Here is a 10,274-nt window from a genome sequence, read left to right on the forward strand (position 1 = left end):
ATACCCGTAATTTAAGCTATTTGATTAGAGATGGGAGGAGGAGGATGGTAGTCCAATTTAAGAATGGACTAGGAAAAAGCATGAGACCCTATCTGGAAAAGCAAATAAATAAAACCTAAAAACAAAGAACAGGATGCATAGCTCAAGTAGTAGAGTGCTTGTCTATCAAATAATGCTGAAAAACAAAGTTTTAAAAGGTGCAAAGTTTTAAAAAGTAGTGAAATGGGGCTGGGAAGGTTGCTCAGTGGTAGAGTGCTTGCCTGCATGAGGTCCTGTTTTTGATTCATTAGCACCACACAAACAGAAAAAGCCGGAAGTGGTGCTCTGGCTCTAGTGGTAGAGTTCTAGCTTTGAGCTGAAGAGCTGAGGGACAGCACCCAGGCAGAGTTCAAGCCCCACAACCGACAAAAAAAAAAAGTAGTGAAATGGATAGAGAATAGAGATTTGGTATAAATGAAGAGTTGTCCCTATACATGGGAAGAACTCATTGACTCAGAATGTACTTCTAACTAAATTTTATACCTACTTAAACCTTAGAAATAAAATATGACCCATTCAGCCTTGTCTCATATAGTGGTCTTTTTTGTTTGCATGGCTACTGGGCCTTCTTAAAAGACTGGAGTACCTGCTTCTCTTTAGCTTTAAAGATATTGTTAAAAAGTTCAAAAGGAGCTCTTCAAATTCACTTTTACAGTTTGTACTTCAAATGGAGAAGAAAGGATTGTTCACTGAACACTGTTGATTCTGGTATACGATTACAACAGAAATCATTTTCTCACTACTTTATATTCCTCAGCCCAAGTCTCTATTGACATAAACTCTAACTGAGGATTTCTGAGATTCTGATTCCACTAATTTTTTTTAAGCAAAGCTTCACTTATCCCCATGTTGATGAAAAGTAAAAAATAGGATACTTCCTTTCTTGGGTCAGAAAATCTCACTTCTGAAAAGGAACTGTGCAGAAATCCTTTCTAGGAACCCCTTTCTGTTGTTGTCCTCAATGGCTCCCTTGAGCGCCCCCTAGCAGTGCAGTGGCAGTTGCTTTCCTCTCAATTTAGTCAACAATGGCTGATAATAATTGGTAGCACTCTCCTGTAGCCAATATGTTAAGATCACCACAGTTTCTCACTTCCTCATTCAGCCAAGAATGACTAGAACACTCTCAGGTTTCATAACACTTCGTACACGGAGCATCCTTCACTCCGTTGAGCCCACCAGGACCATGTAATTTTCATAAATGAACTTAACAGTTTTCTTGAAGTCAGTTATGTACTATAATATAGATGATGCTGAAAGATATCACATTTTTGATGGTTGAAACTCACTGATTTTTTTTTCCTACAGCTCTGTTTTAGCTTGGAGTGAGTTCCTAGATTCCCCAAGTTGTCCCAGCAAAGCCCAGGCAGTGTAGTGCCCTTCACTTCCTCCCACAAGTAGTAGACTTCACATGACTAGAGTACTTGGCAAACAAGGTACAGTCCCTTTCAGACATTCCTCCACAGGGCTCAGGAACAAGATGTACCTTGAGCCTCTCAATCATCAGGTGTCCATAGGTCTATAAGCTAGGTATGCAAAATAAATTCTACACTATGACAAAACTTTATGTGTACACACATATAGCTGCAATATTTGCAATATTTGCAACTGTGTGTGTAAGAACATAGAAAATATTTACTGTTCAGATTTATATGTTTCTCTCACAATGTGTGTGTGTGTGTGTGTGTGTGTGTGTGTGTTAAACCTTTTGGAAATACCATTTATGCTTTTCTTTTTTCTCCTAATAAGTTTAGGTTTTATATCTGAGATCTAAGTCACAAGCAGGATAATAAATATAGTCCATGTAGACAAGAAAGAGTAGAGTACAGAAAAAGCACATGGACCTGAGGTTGAAGAAATGCTTAGTTTCTTGTGGTGCCATGGATGTAGTTCTGACTTTCATGATTTGGCTTGCTTATCTAGAAAATAAAAGAAGCTACACACATATATACCTGTTGGTATAAGAAATGTAACTCATACAAGATTCCAATGCGTGGGAAATGTGCTTCCCCTCCCCCCGCCGCCTTTTAACTGATCTGAGTACTTTCCTAAGTCATAATGTTAGGCAGTTAACATGATATTATAGACTAATTATAGATCAAAACAACTTATAGATCATTGTTTTCTGATCAAGTAATGGAAAATCTCTAGATAAGTCTTCACTATTGTTCAGATAAAATGCATAAAGTCTCTTTTTCCAACTTTCTCTCCTTTGAAGGATAAGGCTGAAACAAGAAAAAAAAGAAAAGTGTGGTTCAATTGACTTTATGGTGGTTGAAAGGGGTCTGGGCTACATCTGCACTAGAGACAGATGCTGCCTTATTGTCCCTGTAGAATCTAGGGTTTTCTGCTGTGGAAGCCTGAGGCTTATGTATGGTCTGTGATCACTCAGTTTGATGGAATCCAACTGAATTCTCCAAATACATGGCTCTCCTCATCTTGTTATTGGTATGTTTGTCCATGGCATCTCGCTAATTCTTTGTCCTTGTCATCTCTCTAATTGGCATTAATTTTCCATACAAGACTCATTCCACTCAAATCTTCAATGTCAGTTCTTAGTACACTAACGTCAGGTTATCTACATGCAGTATACTACTGTATGGATACAACGTCACTCTGTAAGGGGATTTCCTCTCAGAGTCTAATAATAAGCTTGGTAGAAACCTTTCTTCCCTGAGTGCTTTCCATTTCAAGGGTTTTTCCTCACCTCTTGAACTTCAACACACAGAGAGGAGGAAACCAGGATAATTTACCTTTCCGTCTCATCTTGCTTGCTTTTTCAATTGAGGGGAGGGGTAGGGTTGTGAGGGATGGGGAAAAAATGATGAAAGATGTAACATTGATCAAGATGCATTGCATTTATATATTGATTTGTTGAATGGTAACTCCTTTGCACAACCACTCAAAGATAATAAAAAAAAAGGGGGGGTGAGAAACAAATGGCTTTCTCTTGAATAGTAGCTCTAGTTTGAAAAGTACCTCAGACATCCTGCAGTTACAAAACATCACTTACTACTGCAGCCCTTCCTCCTTCCATGGGGCAGATATTAACTGAGCACCTACTATATTCTAGATACTCATTTAGATGCTTGTGATTCATCAGGAAAGATCAAATCTATTTGTTCATGGAAACTACATTGTGCTGTGAGACTTGTACCAAGGTGACTTTAGCTGCAATATCTACTGAGTAATCTAACTTTATCAATACTTGAAGAATGGGAAGGAGTTGAATTACCATAAACTCAAGATGCAAGTTGATCTTAGATTCTTTAAGCTACTAGGGGAAAAAATGAATATATTGAATTATAAAGTATATATTTTACAAGAAACTTGAAAAAAATTAGTGCTTCCTATGTACTTAATGCTTACGCATACAATATTAATATGATTGACTTTTATCAAAAATACAAAAAATACTTTCTTCTAACTTCTTCCATCTATTTACTGCCCAATAACAAATTATAGCTGGTAATAAAACCTGGAATTTAACACTGAAATGAATACAAACATTCTAAGAAAACATTTAACTTAAATATACATCCTTTAAAATTATTTCAGGAATTGAAATAATGTCTGGGAATGTATGCAATTATATCTACAGTTTTAACTGTATCAAGCAATTTTTTTTCATTAATATGAGAACGATAGCCAGACTTGGCGAAAAACAACAGTAGAATCAGTAGATAACTCTCTGTAGGGGCTTTTCAGTTCCATTTCGTACAGTTATATACATGCTGTTATTTTATCTAATCACCCAATGATTTGTGGGAAAAGTGAGGCAATAGTAAATTCACTTAACCTCCGGCAATATGATAAGTGTACAGAGTGAACTATGGAAAATGAACAATTGGAAAATGAACACTCAGTATTATTCCATCACTGGATTGCCGTGTCACCTTGAGCAGACTCTTTACTGTCTCCTCCTTAATCATTTACCATCTGTTAGATGGGAACACTTCCTCCACGGTTTTATAAAGATTAGATAATAGCTATAAAGTAGTTTCTGGAAAAAAGTCTCTTGGCAGAGGTGTAAGCAGGGGTAGATAATAGTTTATTATTAACTGACAAAATGGAATCAAACTATCCAAGTTACGGAAAGCAGGAATCCTTAAGACTCCCACAGCACTCGATTGTGCCCAACAGGTAACAAATTGTGCTACACCTCATGGGCCCTAAACTTCCCACGTCTCAGGGATTGAGTCTTGCAGCAGAAACCAAGTAAGGAAAAAAAACAATAACTTGAAAATATAGTATAAGTACTTAAACTTCTTTGGGAGACAGAGTAATTAAATATTACTCTGGAAAGTAGGAATTAGTCCTCCTACTCGTCAGTGTTTCCAAGATGGATGAATAGCCAGGTTAGGAGGTGTTGAGAACAATGCAGAGCTGGGACACTCTACTTAAGGTCTGGAAATTTTGCTTCTGAAGTAGATGAGTCTCCAGCGTGATTTTCCAATGGCAGCACTTTGAAGGAGAGGTAGCTCCCTTGAAGGAGATGAGGTCATTCAATCAGAAACATATTGGGGCTACCTGACCCACAAGTGAACTTAGATTAGGGAGTGAGACTCTAGATAAGATCACCTCACTGAGAGCCAACCAGGAAATCTCCATTGGAAAAATGAAGATATCTTCCTCTTATAGGGCCGGTATACTAATTGGACTTCATATTTATTTCAAGAGAATCCCAATAAAAACATGATAATGCCCAAGTAGATAGAATCCTGGGAAGGTTTGTGGATGCAGGTGTGTGCTGTAGGTGTGTTTTGCAAATTTTCCATGTGATTGTGTTTTTATTTAAAAATTCTGGCTCCCTTCACATTTAAAGGATTCTTTTGTAATGAGCAGAAACTTTTGGCAAAGAGAAAATCACCAATCAATTGATTCTTTCGGGTGTAATGTTTGCTTAAGCGTGATGTATACTGTCAGTAAGAAACCCTCCATGCAAGCAACTGTAGTCAATAGCTATTTTGATGGGCTTTTGCTGCACAAAAGTGGTGTGTTTTCATTTGTAAAATTTAAAAGAGTACAGAGGACATTAAGTCTCATTGAGCTCACAATTTACCATGGAAGAGATAGGCTCTGTGTAATGAATGATGTGAAATCCAACATGATATTTATTATATAATTTTATTTTTAGAAGTCCATCCAAGAAAAGATCTCTAGGGACTATGTGATTCAGTTCTGGAATCTCTGTGCCTTGGGAGGATGGAGGTAGGAGGATCACGGTCTGAGGAAAACTGAGGAAGATCTGCTTGGGTAAAAGCATGAGACCTCATCAGAAAAGTCAGATCAAGCAAAAAAGGGCTGGGGACACAGCTCAAATGGGAGGCGTTGAATTATGTTTTTGTTTTTAAAGGAAGATTGCTAATCACTATTTCATGGGCAGATGAGGTGGACCTGAAAGAATGAGTAGGATTTTTTACAAGTAGAAGAAGGAATGAAAGATGTTCAAGGCAAAACAAACAAACAAACAAACAAAAACTATAGGAGCCAAGCCAGGTGGTCAGCAAGCCTATTGTGTATTGCACACTGGAGCAGGCAGGCAAAGCAGCTGGATCACAACACTCTCTGGTGAAGGTCAGGGGGAGTCCACTGTACTGTTACTTCCCTTCATTATGTAGATAATGGAACATCATTAAGCGTCCTTAAGCATGGAAATGGATTCATTAGGTTTGTGTTTAAAAATAATTAAATGGCAATGTGGTGAATGAATCACAAAGCAGAGAGTTTGTGAGGAGAGCAAATGAAGTTCTTATCTAGTTAATTGGATAATGTTCAAGGGAACATGAGTAAATTTATAAAAACCCAAACTACCAAAGCTATTATTATTACTATTAATATTGCCAAGGAAAGACAAGTGATGATGAATACCTCAATAATAGAGGTATCTGGAGTATTGAGTAACAACAAATATTTGAGGGAGCTTTTAGTGGTAACAATAGTGGTAATAAGGGGGGGAGGGAAACTGGGAGAAAAATGAGGGAGGGGGTAACAAGTTCAACAAGAAATGTACTCACTACCTTGTGCATGTAACTATCACCTTGACAATAAAATTTAAAATTTTTTAAAATGGTGGTAATAAAAGTGAACGACAAGAATGTACTTATTACCTTATTCATGTAACTGTAACCCCACTGTACAGCATCTTTACAATAAAATAAAATGTTGAAAAAAGTGAATGCTTAGTGAGTGGATATTATGTTCTGGGCACTATTGTAAAGTATTGTGGAATGTAGTACTTTATCCAGTCCTTACAAACTCTTTAGGAAAGGCCAAGCATTTAAAATATCTAAAAGCTGATGGAAATAAAATGCTCAGGTGTGGAGGTAAATTAAGGCAGAATATCTTTCTTTGGACACACTCTAGGTAAACTACACAGAGAGATGAGTTTTATATAGCAGTCTGGTAAGGGATGGAGTAAACTTGATCTGAGGTTACTATTGTAAAAATGTCTTGTATACACTAAATTTTAGAACATTAGCAGATGATATGCAAGGAAAGAGTCTAATGCCAAATAAAATACTGTGATAAAATAACCATGGTTTTCTACTTCAGTAGACCTAAGAGTCTTTAGGTGTTTAGCTTTAGTTTAGTCTCCCTTCCTTCCTTCCTTCCTTCCTTCCTTCCTTCCTTCCTTCCTTCCTTCCTTCCTTCCTTCCTTCCTTCCTTCCTTCCTTCTTTCCTTCCTTCCTTCCTTCCTTCCTTCCTTCCTTCTTTCCTTCCTTCCTACCAACCTTCCTTCCTTCCTTCTTCTCTCCCTCCCTCCCCCCTCCCTTTCTTCCTCTCTCCTACCCTTTCTTCTCCCTTTCATCTCTCTCTCCCTGTATCTTTTATGATATTAAGGTCTGAACTCAAGGCTTTGTGTATATTATGGAAGTGCTCTACTGATGAACCATATAAGCCATGCCTTCAGCCCTTTTGGCTTTGGTTATTCTTGAAATAGGGTTTCACATTTTTCTTTTGGTCTAGCTGTCCTAGATTTGTATCCTCCCACATACTTCCTGCCCCAGCGAGGATTACAGGCATTCATCATACCCAGATGTTGGTCAAGACAGCATCTTTCAAACTTCTTGCCTGGGCTGGCCTTGAACCATAATCCTTCTGATCTCTACTTTCCAAGTATCTAGGATTACAGGTATAAACCACCAGCACCCAAGTAGAAGATTAGTTTTCCACCAGCATCCAGTTAGAAGATTAGATCTCATTGCAAATCTGTAAGAAATTGTGATACATTTATGCAAAATTTCCCAGTCTTGTCTCACCATAAATCTCTTTTATAATTAAGCTTTTGTAGGTTTTGGGGAAGGTGCGATGGATACATCTTTCTTTGGGCCCAGATACAGGAGTAATAGTGCCGTGGATTAAAAAACAAAACAAAACTCAAAAACAACAACTTGGTGTAGATATCTTGAATGCCAGGGGCTCCACAGAAAGACGCAGAGTAGAAGGATGTGGATTTGAGTTTTGAAAGTTGGACTAAAATTGTGCAAGTATCTGATATGATGTGGGATGGGCAGGATTTGGGCTTAGTGGCAATGGTTGAGCTTCTTAAGGGGGAGAGCAAAAAGAGGGGGAGACCAATGGACACATTCTGGGTGCTGCCTACATAGTGTCATCTTGCGCTTAGCTCAGATGATGCTTAAAAATACTTAAATCTGATATTTTATTTATTTTATTTTTTTTTGTTGTTGTTGGTCGTGGGGCTTGAACTCTGGGCCTGGGCGCTGTCCCTCAGCTCTTCAGCTCAAGGCGAGCGCTCTACCACTTGAGCTACAGCACCACTTCCGGTTTTCTGGTGGTTTATTGGAGATAGGAGTCTCACGGTCTTTCCTGCCCGGGCTGGCTTTGAACCGTGATCCTCAGATCTCAGCCTCCTGAGTAGCTAGGATTACAGGCGTGAGCCACCAGCGCCCGGCATGATATTTTATTAAATGATGTATTTTTGAAAATTGTTAAGTTTTGAAAATTGTTAAGTTTTAGCATATCCACAAGTAAAATTAAGTCTGAGATATTATTCTAACAACTGTTTCTCAAGTACAACAGGTACATGAATTAGTAAAAATATTGGCCTGGTTGATTTTAGGAGACAGTTTTTAATAGGAACCAGCATAACTCAACCTTCAACACAGTGATGTAGACCCAGGGCTTCTGTTCCCAATGTCACTTACTGCTAATATAAATGTAAGGAAATAATATTATTTCCTAAAAGTGCTTTTTGAATTTTAAATCAAAAGAACTCTGATTAATTCATGGCTTTGGATTTTAAATAAAAGGTCTCCTATTAATTCATGTCAACAGAGATTTTTTTTTCTGGAAACAAATGGTTCCAAGAGGATCAATTTTAGCAGCAACATCTGTGAACCATTCTAAAGCGTTCCAATAAAAAATAAAATCATATAATATCCGACCAGAAGTATCAAAAGCCAAATTGGATTCCTTACTGGAAAACGAGCTTCAAATTATGTTTGAAACCTACAGACTTTAAGAGGAAAAGGTAAAAGACCATCTTTCAAACTGAAAAAATAAACAGTTTGAGGCAAATGCATACTTGAGTCTCAGCTTTTGTTTGAACATATTTCCAAGGATAAGACCAATTTCAATCTAAAAAGAGATAGGATTAAGGAGAGAAAAAAAAAAGTGTGGCTCTCTTTTTCACATTGCTTAGCCTTTCCCAATTCATTTCATAACTTTATCTGGATGAGCATACCTAAAGTCCAGTTCTATGTCCTGAAATTTTTCTGCCTGTAAAATCTTAGCAGTTCTCGACTTCATAGATCTTGAAGTTCCCACCCTGTAGAAGAACCTTGGGGTTTTGCTGGCCTAGGCCTTTGTGTAGGTTTCCAGTCTGATCTTCTGTTGTTCTGTTTCTTGGTTGGAAGTTTTCAGCCAACTTTGCTGTTCATTCACCACGCTCAACCCCCACCTTCTTCATGCTGCTCCTTCTTCAATTCCTTTTCTTACCTGAGCAGCTCCAGATAGAAATTTCCTTCTTTTCCTTCTACATTAATTCATTAACTCCAAATACAACCACTTCCCAACTTGTGTTACTGATCTATAAGAAGACTATATAGTGTGACAGAAAAATCCATGCTGTCTTGGAGATCAGCCAGACATCAGTTTCACATACCCTGTCCAGGTCTTATTAGCTCAGCAGCCTTGGAAATTCTTTCAACCTGGCTAATCCTCAATTTCCTTATCTTTGAAATGGAGAAAACTGTCATGGGTAAGATTCTCCAGCACTCTGCTTGGCACACAGACACGAACAGACATAGATCTCATTTTCAATACAGCTTCATCTCATTTTTGCTTTTCAATATGCCGACGTCATCTCCTAAGACTGGACAAAACTTAGTTATCCAATTGTTAAAGTAACTAAAGGCATGATATATACAAAGCACATAGTATAATTCCTGGCATAGAGTAACTTTAGTAAAAGGCAGATCTATTGTTATTATCATTTATTTGAAAGTACAAACTTCTGTTAAGTCATGGCTTATCTGAGATTCATTGTTGAATTTTTGCCATTGTTTAACTGATGCTGAACTGTATTAATGAATGAGGTTTGTGAAACTTCTGATTTAGGCAAGCCTAAAGATGGGTACATGGGATAGGTATTATTTTGAAAATAATTTAAAAAAATAAACATTTGTAAATTTGATACTCCACTCCAAAAAGCATAAAGGGCATAGCACAAAAGAAAACAAATTTTAAGTTACCTTTCAAAAAATAATTGTGATTTATAAAAATCCCACCAATTTAGCTTCTCAATCTTTTAGCTAAGATCAAGTGTAATATATATTTTATCAATTTAATATCTGAGACATTTTCTCTGAGGACAATATATTAAATTTATTTTTAGAAAAAGAGAGAGGAGACTTTCTTTAAGTCATAGGACTTAATGATTGGAAAGTATACAGTTCAGTAATGGTAAGTACGTCCACATTGTTGTAACTCTAGTTCTATAGTTCTCCAGGTCTTACAAATTTCAAGTTCTATCCTCATTGAATAACAGCTTCCCAGTTCACTCCTTCCTCACCCCTTGGCCCTCACTATTCTATTTTCTGTTTCTAAGAGGAGGTGGAAATATTTTTAAGAAAAGAGAAACATTCTATCATCAATACCTCACTCATTGATTATCATACAAGGTGAAACCAAACAAAACCAAAATCACAGAGCTATCCCAGCACAGGCAGCCTGTCACATGTTGAGTTAATGAGACTGAAACTTGGAGCAGGCTG

The 10,274-nt window shown here is 37.4% G+C and overlaps 1 pseudogene; it reads left to right on the plus strand.

Annotated features, from left to right (window-relative positions):
• Nucleotides 1–9,792: 9,792 nt before the first annotated feature.
• Nucleotides 9,793–9,917, plus strand: LOC122112961 (annotated as a pseudogene).
• The last annotated feature ends 357 nt before the right edge of the window (nt 9,918–10,274 follow it).

The sequence above is a fragment of the Dipodomys spectabilis genome, unplaced genomic scaffold, assembly GCF_019054845.1.
Source record: "Dipodomys spectabilis isolate Male_0828 unplaced genomic scaffold, ASM1905484v1 ptg000095l, whole genome shotgun sequence".
In the NCBI taxonomy this organism is placed as follows: domain Eukaryota; kingdom Metazoa; phylum Chordata; class Mammalia; order Rodentia; family Heteromyidae; genus Dipodomys; species Dipodomys spectabilis.